Here is an 8,769-nt window from a genome sequence, read left to right as displayed (position 1 = left end):
CCCTGGTAGGCCTTGGGTGCACCTATGCCCTGGGTACCTATAGTACACTATACAGGGACTCATAAGAGTGACCCAAATCCCAATTGGTGATGTACCTAAAGTACATGGTGTGAAATTTAGAGAGAGAACAGCAGGGCTGTGGGTCTGATTAGCAGGCCCACAGCCACATTAAGTTGAAAACCAGTGAAGCAAAAAGCAAAAAATGGGGTGACCATCGGAAAGCAGACCCTACTCTCCTACATCCGTTGCAGAGGGAAGGGACCTGCTTCACCACGGCTCGGGCCTCCTGGTCCAGAATTAATATGTGGCTTATCACTAAAGGGCTTATCCCGTGGCTGTCCCACTCTCTCCATCTCCCTCGCACTTACTCTGACCATTCCCTGGTGCCCTTCACTCTTGCCCCCCCCCCCGCATGAAAGCTCTCCCTTTTTGAACTGGCGACTGAATCCACTCTCCCTGCTTGACTCGGTCTTGAAACAAGAGCTTGAGCAGGAGATTGCAGATTTCTTCCTGCGCAATGAAAACTCGGTTGTGCACTACTCCACGATATGGGAGGCATTTAAGGTGACCATCCGTGGCCTGTGCATTGCCAAGAGCGGGGGAATCCTAAAAGACATCAGGGCCAGACTGCGTATGCTCGAGGGCGATCGCAAACATATTGAAACTCAACTACAGAAACCCCCGACGTCCGAGCTGCAGGCGCAGTTCAGGAGCACACTAGATGAATACCAGGACACTGCGGAGAGCGGGTGTAATTTCAGGGGAAAGTACTATAGGGCCCGCCAGTACGGAGAAGGAGATAGGCCGGGTAAGGCGTTGGTGTTCCTGATCCGGCCCCCGCGATTCTCGAATACAGTCCTAGAGGTGGAGGATGAGGATGGCCAGATCCATAGGGATACGGCTGATATAGAGGCAACCTACCGACGCTTCTATAAAAGTCTGTATAGGACTCAAAGGGACCACTCCACTGAGTTTGATTCCTTTTTTGAGGACACAGTGATTGCGTGGTTGGGAGATGGCCAGCGAAAGTTTCTTTAACGACATCACGAGGATGAGGAAATGGTAACAGCTATAATGCAGCTATAGTCAGGAAAGGCGCCGGGGTAGGATGGCCTCCCGGCAGAATTCTATAAAATCCTTTCATCATCTGCTCATCCCGATCCTGCGACACTTGTTCGAGGAGGCTAGGGAGACTGGCGTTCTCCCCCCCTCTATGTGAGAAGCCCATATTATCTCCATACCCAAACCCGGTAAAGATGCTAAGTATTGTGATTCGTGCAGGTCCCTCTCTTTAATAAATGTGGATAAGAATATCCTAGCCCAATTAATTGCCAACCCTATCAGCCCCCTGATGACCGCATTAGTCCTTCCAGACAAAGTCGGGATTTGTACCTACTAGTGGCGCCTCCCATAACCTGCGTACACTGTTCGCGCTACTGCAGGACATGGATCCGGAGACAAACGCCGCAGCAATATTCCTAGATCCACTAAGGTGTTTGATTCCCTGGAATGGGACTACCTCGCCTTCATACTGCAGCGCATGAGTTTCCCTCCCTTTCTGGATTGGATCAATCTGTTGTATTCAGGGCTGCAGGCACAGATCCTGATTAACGGTGCAAAATCAGCCCCCTTTGCGATAACCAGAGACACCCGGCAGGGGTGCCCTTTGTCTCCCCTCTTATTTGCTATTGCCATTGAACCGCTGGCGGCAACAATTAGACAACACCATCAAGAGCACGCCCTGGTTTACCCGGAGCGACACATTTTAATATCATTATATGCGGACGTCCTGACGCTATATCTGAGAGACCCTGACATAAGCCTCAATCCAATCCTCCGGATACTGATATTGTTCGGTAGGATGTCGGGAATAGAATTGAATTGGGAGAAATCCCAGATATTCCCCCTAACTGACTCCACCCCGCGTTTTGAACCTGGCTATCCACTGGCTTGGTGTGCAGAATCAGTTACGTATCTGGGCATCCGCGTCTTCTGCTGCCGGGAGGAATTGATGAGAGACAATTATGGCCGCGCACTAGATCAACTGACGGACAAAATAACCAGGTGGATTGTGATGCCCTTATCCATGGCTGCCAGAGTGTCATTGATCAAGATGGTGATCTTACCTAAGCTTCTCTACCTGTTCACTAACATCCCTTATGCTCCGAGCCGCCATTTCTTTAATGGTATTAAATCACAAATGATCCGATTAACCTGGGGAGGGCAGCAGCCTAGACTGGCCTGGGAGGTCCTCACAAGTCTCTTTGATGCCGGAGGCCTGGAGGTACCTGACCTTGCATTATATTTTACCGGCGCTCAGGCTCATTTTGCGGCCTACTGGATATACCCCTCATTCATGCCTCATCTGGCAGTAGAGGATGGGCACATGGCTCCCACTCCTTACTCTGCATATTTGAGCATCCCCACAGTACCTAGGCACCTGGTATCCACTACCGTCCAATGCACCACTTGCGCCAGGGCGTGGAGGCTCCAGAACCCCTTATTATACTCACCTCTGGCACCTTTGTGAGGACGGTACAATATACCCGTTACACAAGAGGGGGGATGCTGTTGGATGTTGCGACAGCTCTCTCGGTTCACTTGGGGTCAACTCTACACACAAGGGACTTTTTGCACCAGTGACAAGTTTGTTAGTGCCTCCTCCCCGACCCTGTTGGAACTCTTCTACTATATGCAACTCCAGCGGGACGCTCGGGCTCTTGCGCCTTGTTTCTCCCACGAACCGCCCATCATGGCCCCTCTGCACGTCCTACTACAGCAAGAATCCCCAGAGCATGTAGTCTCGCGGCTATACTCCACTACACAGGGGGTTTAGGAGAGGGACCCCGCCCCAGCCAAGACCAGATGGGAGAAGGACAAGGGACACCCCCTCAAGGAGGAACAGTGGTCCTTTTGCTGTCGGCAGACTAGCGAAATCTCGGCTAACTGCAGATTATGACTCATACATAATAGATATCTACACCAACTTTATTATACACCGGCTGACTGCGCCGTCTCCGGCTGCGCGACACCGACCGCTGTGACCGATGCGGAGCAGAGGTAGCCGGGTTTGGACACTTAGCCTGGGATTGCCCACTGGTCCTGAAATACTGGAGGGAGGCCTTTAGCGCTTTGGACAAGATGACCGGGGTACACATGCCTGATACCCCTCTTGGGGTACACTGAGCAATTGCCTGTTAAGATCTGAAAATACACTTCTTTGGCACTTTTGTTAGCAAAAAGACGGAGTGGTTGAATGATCTTATACACTTTCAAGACCAGCTTCATACTTATGCTGAACTTATGCCACCTACATCTCGCCCATGGGACATTTGGGCCCTTCTGCAAACTTACCTCCTGACACATACTGAGATACACACCAAGACCGACTACCGAAGGAGGTGGGCGGAAGGGAGGGGTAGGAACGCAGAGAAGGGGTGGACTCATGGACTCATGAGATATTGGAGGAGGTGGTCTGACAGGCGCTGCACTATCTGAGGGGTTGGGAGCAGCAACTGAGAGGGATGGTGGCACATGGCGGGGGAAAGCGGCAGCGATAGTCGACCCCGATGAAGACTGGTGGCAAGAGAATTGTGGCCTTTCATGTTTTTTGGGATATTTATGTTGTTGGAGACCTGTATAGTTGACTGATTAACTTACATGCCCTCCTTATGCGGACGACCCGATGGTTTGGAGGCGGCTTGCTGTGCTTCTTCTCAGATGAGAATACAAATGTGACGCAGTGCCGGCCCGCTGGGATGTAGGCCCCCTGCAGTGTCAACTTTGCAAGCAGTCAATAAAGGTCTTGTTGAAAAAATAAATATATATATATATTTAAATCTCTTTTTATTGAACAAGAAAGAAAAAAATAAACAATCGGTTTTCACATTGTCATAAAATAGCACAAATGATTAAAAATGGCAGCACCGTAAGGTTACAAGATTTCACATGGAATGTCACACATTTACCGTTCACATTTATGGAGACAGCGGGTCATCGTCAGTAGGAGTAGCAGGTGCAACACAAATACCTCCCCTGTAGGAGTTCCACTGAGCCCAGACTCTGGACCACTTTCGGGGACAGTCTTCTCCCGGAACATGCACCAGTCCATGTTTCGCTTCCACATTGTGACAGTGAGGGGCGTCATTGCCCCCCAGAATTGGGCAATGTCTCTCTTGGCAACTGTGGCCCCAAGCGTGACCCATAACTTTTCGGCTGTAACCAAATCCATGGGACCAACACATTAAGCAAACATCTTTTTGTCTCTGGACTGACAGATTTGTGTAGGACCTCACACATGAACTTATGGATCTCTTTCCAGTAAGTCTGAATTTACTCACACTCCCAAAGAATATGCATGAACGTGGCCACCATTCCACATTTTTGCCTACATTTTACATCATCACCCCGCCCCATGTGAGCCAGCTGCGGCCCCTTAATATAAACCCTGTGAAGGATTTTCAGTTGTATCAGGCGGAGACGTGTGGAAATCGCTACCTCCCTTGGTGAGGCCACTGCTGCAGTCCAATCCTCGTCATCAAGTAAGAGGCCATCTGCCTCCCATGTCTCACACAGTTTAAATAAGGGATCTGGTGTGTTATTAATAAGTTTCTTGTATGTCAAAGAGATGGCCTTCTGCGGGAGGAGCCCATCCAGTAGCCTATCTTCCAGTGGGGAGGAGTCAGGGGGAGTGGATCCCTCGCCAATGGTGGTGGTTAGAGCATGACGAATCTGGAAGTATCGGAAAAACTCCATGTCCGCAAGCTCATATTGCTGCTTAAGCTGGTCAAAGCTGAGGATTCGGCCCTTCACCCACAGATCACCCACCCCAGAAATGCCGATGAGGTCCCACTTGTCAAAGCCTTTGGAGGAATGAAGACCACCCAGCTGAGCCGTGCCCCAGAGGGGGGCGCGAGTGTCAACTTGCGCTCCCATCCCAGACTCCTGTTAGCTGCGTGCCACACCTGGACCGAGTGAGACGCTGGTCCGGTCAAATGTAGGGTATTGGGATTAGAGTAGAGGGCACGGTTGTGCGAGCTGCCTAGTAATAACCATCTGTCCATGGTGTCCCTGGGCCTGGTACGTACCCTGGTTGATGGCAGCGAGGTGTCCCGCCCAATAGTACTTTTTAATGTCAGGGAGGATGATTCCACCGTCATACCAGTTAAGGGTTAACTTGTGGAGTGCAATCCTGGGTCTCCCGTCCGACAGCAGCTGCCTCTGTAATCCCTCTAGCTCCCTGAAGTAGCGCGCCGGGACTGGATCGGGGTAATTCTGAAGGGCATTAAGGAAGCGGGGAAGGGACATCATCTTTAAAAGAGCAGCACGTCCGAGCAGCGAGAGTGGTAGGGTCTTCCAAACTGTGATATCTCGTCGCAGGCGCTGCATGGGTGGGAGCAGGTTTCTGTCATACCGGAGCTTGGCATCGGCCATAACGTAGATCCCTAGATAGCGGAACCACCACTTGTATTGGACATTCCCTAGGAAGAGATGGGGCTCCGCCGGATAAGACATAGGGAAGAGACTTCTCCCAATTGATAGAGTAGCCCGAAGATCTACCGAAGGACGTAAAAATGTCCAAGACACATCTGAGCAATTTAAAAGGGGAGGCCAGATAGAGCAGAATGTCGTCCGTGTAAAGGGAGATGCGGTCCTCCCAGTCCGCCGACCGCCGCAAACCCCAGACGGACAAAAACTGCCAAAGCCAGGTGGCCAAGGGCTCCAAGGAGAGGGCGAAGAGCAGGAGCGACAACGGGCATCCCTGCCTGGTGCCCCGACCAAGAAGAAAGGGCTCAGAGCACTTGTTATTAACCACCACTTGCACTAGAGGGGCGGAGTAGAGGAGTCTGACCCAAGAGATGAACTGCGGCCCGCACCCGAATTTAGAGAGTACTGCAAATAGGTAATGCCATTCGATGGTGTCAAAGGCCATTGACGCATCCAGAGACAAGATGACGGCGTCTTCCTGTATCGTGCCAGCTCGTGCTATCACCCCATGGACGCGTCTCAGATTTAAAGCAGTGCTGAGGTGGGGCATGAATCCAGACTGGTCAGGGTGGACCAGGGAGGTGAGCACTCGTGATAGGCGGGAGGCTATAAGCTTAGCGAGAATTTTTGGTTTGCCATTGATCTGGGAGATGGGTCAGTAGGATGTGCACCTGCCTTTTGGCTTTCTGTCCTTCGGGATAACTATAATGGAGGCAAACCGTTGGTCGGGCGACAGCTCTCCCACCACTCTGCTATCTTCGAATATGGCCCGCAGGTGTGGGGCCAACTTGTCTGGACACATTTTGTAAATGCGCAATCTCGTCGTTAGTTAAAGCCCTGTCCAAGTAGCCCCGGTCATCCTCCGATAGGGACGGACGACCAATGTCTGTAAGAAGATCCACCAAATCCACCCTCCCGAAGGGCGAGTGTGATGTGTACACTGCTGAGAAATGTGCCGCAAATGCACCAGTTATAAGGGCCTTGTCCCGGACCTTCTCACCCAAATATGTTGTAAGTTCAGGCACCAGCCGACTGGCTCGCTCCCTCTTATCCAGCCATGCAAGAAGTTTCCCGGTCTTATCCCCCATTCATACACCCTACCATCCCTCAGGACTTGGCACGCTCAGTGGCGAGAGCCTTGTACTCATCCATTTTTAGACGCAAAAGATGCTCCGCGTCTGGGGCCCCCCCCCCTCCACTTCTGCCTCCAGTTGTATTACATCCCTTTCAATCACCTCAATGTCCCTGGAATTCTCCTTCCTGATTCCTGCCACTAAAGAAAGGGCAGCCCCCCGCACAACGGACTTGAATGCCTCCCAAAGCATCTGAGGGGAATCCACCTACCCCAGGTTCTCACCCAAGTAATGGTGTATCGCCTTCTACAGGTCCTTACGAGGAGATGGGTCATGCAGAGGAACCATGGATTAATAGGCACCACCATATCAACCCGGCACTCCCCCAGAGCCAATCTTGCCCACACGGGCGAGTGGTCAGATATGCCCCTCGCCAGGTGGTGGACCTCTTGCAGGTGAAGCAGTTGGGAGGCTGGCAAGAGTAAGTAATCAATGTTGGAGAAGCTGTGGTGGGCACCGGAAAAGAATGTGTATTGTGTGTCCCCAGGGTGAAGGGTCCTCCAAGCATCAGATTGGAATTAAAAACTTGACCAGCCAATCCAGCCAAAAATATTGGTAACATCTCAACCATTCCTTACAGCTACTCGGCGTCAAGGAATACTAGGGAACAAATCCATCACAGCCAGCGTTAGACTGTTAATAAGAGAAGTGTCTGGCTATGGTCCATTCATTCAGACTGGGTAAAACTGTCCAGAAGGAACCAAGCCTGAGCTGGAATTTCTGACTTCAAACCCGGGCTTGAATCATCTTATTTATCATGCACGTTTGCACCTTTTTGGAAGTTAAAATTTATGGTCCTGAGATTGGGAGAATGGCCTTTTTTAGAGCTTTTATTTAAATGGTGGCGCCCAAACGTCAGTACCGAATGTAGAAAATGCAGTTACCACTCTGAAATAATGGAGCACCTAGCCTGCGCGTGTACCACATTGCTCAATGATAGACGGAATTTACTGCGTGACGCATGGAACAAACTCGGAGCTCCTACATGTCGCCAGGCGATAATAGCCACCATGAGCTCTGAAAATACAAAGCTGAACATTCGGTTCACCAAATTTGCCACCAGAGCGGCCAAATCACTGGGCAAATACGGGGCCGCAAACCTCCCTGCCTCTGGTCGTACCGTTACGCAGTCCCACGATGAACTCATGAACATTTGATCACCCAGTATAGTTTATTTGATAATTTTAAATACCTAATACTAATTGTTCTTACTTACTTACGGCTTGAAAATGTATGTCTAAGTCTCCCTCTCCAGCTTTTTAAAGTAAGGCTATGATTGTCTTGTCAACCAAGGTTTTTAACTTTTTCGGAAATCGGTCATTATCCAGACACTTTAACTAAACCTCACTTTTTAGCAAGATTAGCACAACATTTTAGCACTAATTGTGTCTTTAAAAAAAAAGAATCCTTGTATACATGAATTACGCGATTTTAAAATTGAATGCTTGAAATGTATGTCTAGGGTGGAGGTGTTCAAAGTGGGAGTGTGCCTCAGTGGATCCCTGATGGGGCGCCGGGCTCGGGACAAAAAAAATTATACTGATAACAGTGCTTTATTTTAAGCTGAAAATTATGAGCGGCAGTAAGCTGCTCTCCAGTGGGCCATCACTAACATGTTTTGTCATTTATATCCTAGCTGGGAGTATGTGTCAAAAGGGACGGGAATCTAAATGTTCTTCAAAACTTCCACCCCCACTTCAAATAAACTCAAGGTGGGTACTTGTGCCCGTTATTAGAACATTAGAATGTTGGGAGCTCCATTGAAGCAGCTCCGGACTTGTAATGGCTGGTATAAGTCCGGAGCTCCAACATTCCAATGTTTGTCTTCATGTTTTTCTCTTTTTAATTTAGAACATTCTAACCTTAGTGGGTGGAATCTTCTAATTGCCTTATATGCCTTCTGCGTCCGGATATGCCGGTCGTTAAAGGCCCTGAACCGGTTACAGGCCCGAGAAGCAAGCCTTCGTCCGCGGGCCATAAGGCTATATTAAAGCTTACCTGACCAGAATAGTATGTTTGCCAATCATGTATTTGATTGCATTCTTAAAACAGTACTTAACTGCAATGTTTAAATATGTCTAGACATATTTGAACATTGTCAATTAAATAGAATAATTGTGAAAAATTCTGAGGGGAGCCCGACCATCGC

This window comes from Lissotriton vulgaris, unplaced genomic scaffold (assembly GCF_964263255.1).
Source record: "Lissotriton vulgaris unplaced genomic scaffold, aLisVul1.2 SCAFFOLD_1341, whole genome shotgun sequence".
Taxonomy (NCBI): domain Eukaryota; kingdom Metazoa; phylum Chordata; class Amphibia; order Caudata; family Salamandridae; genus Lissotriton; species Lissotriton vulgaris.
Note: the sequence above shows the minus strand (reverse complement) of the source record.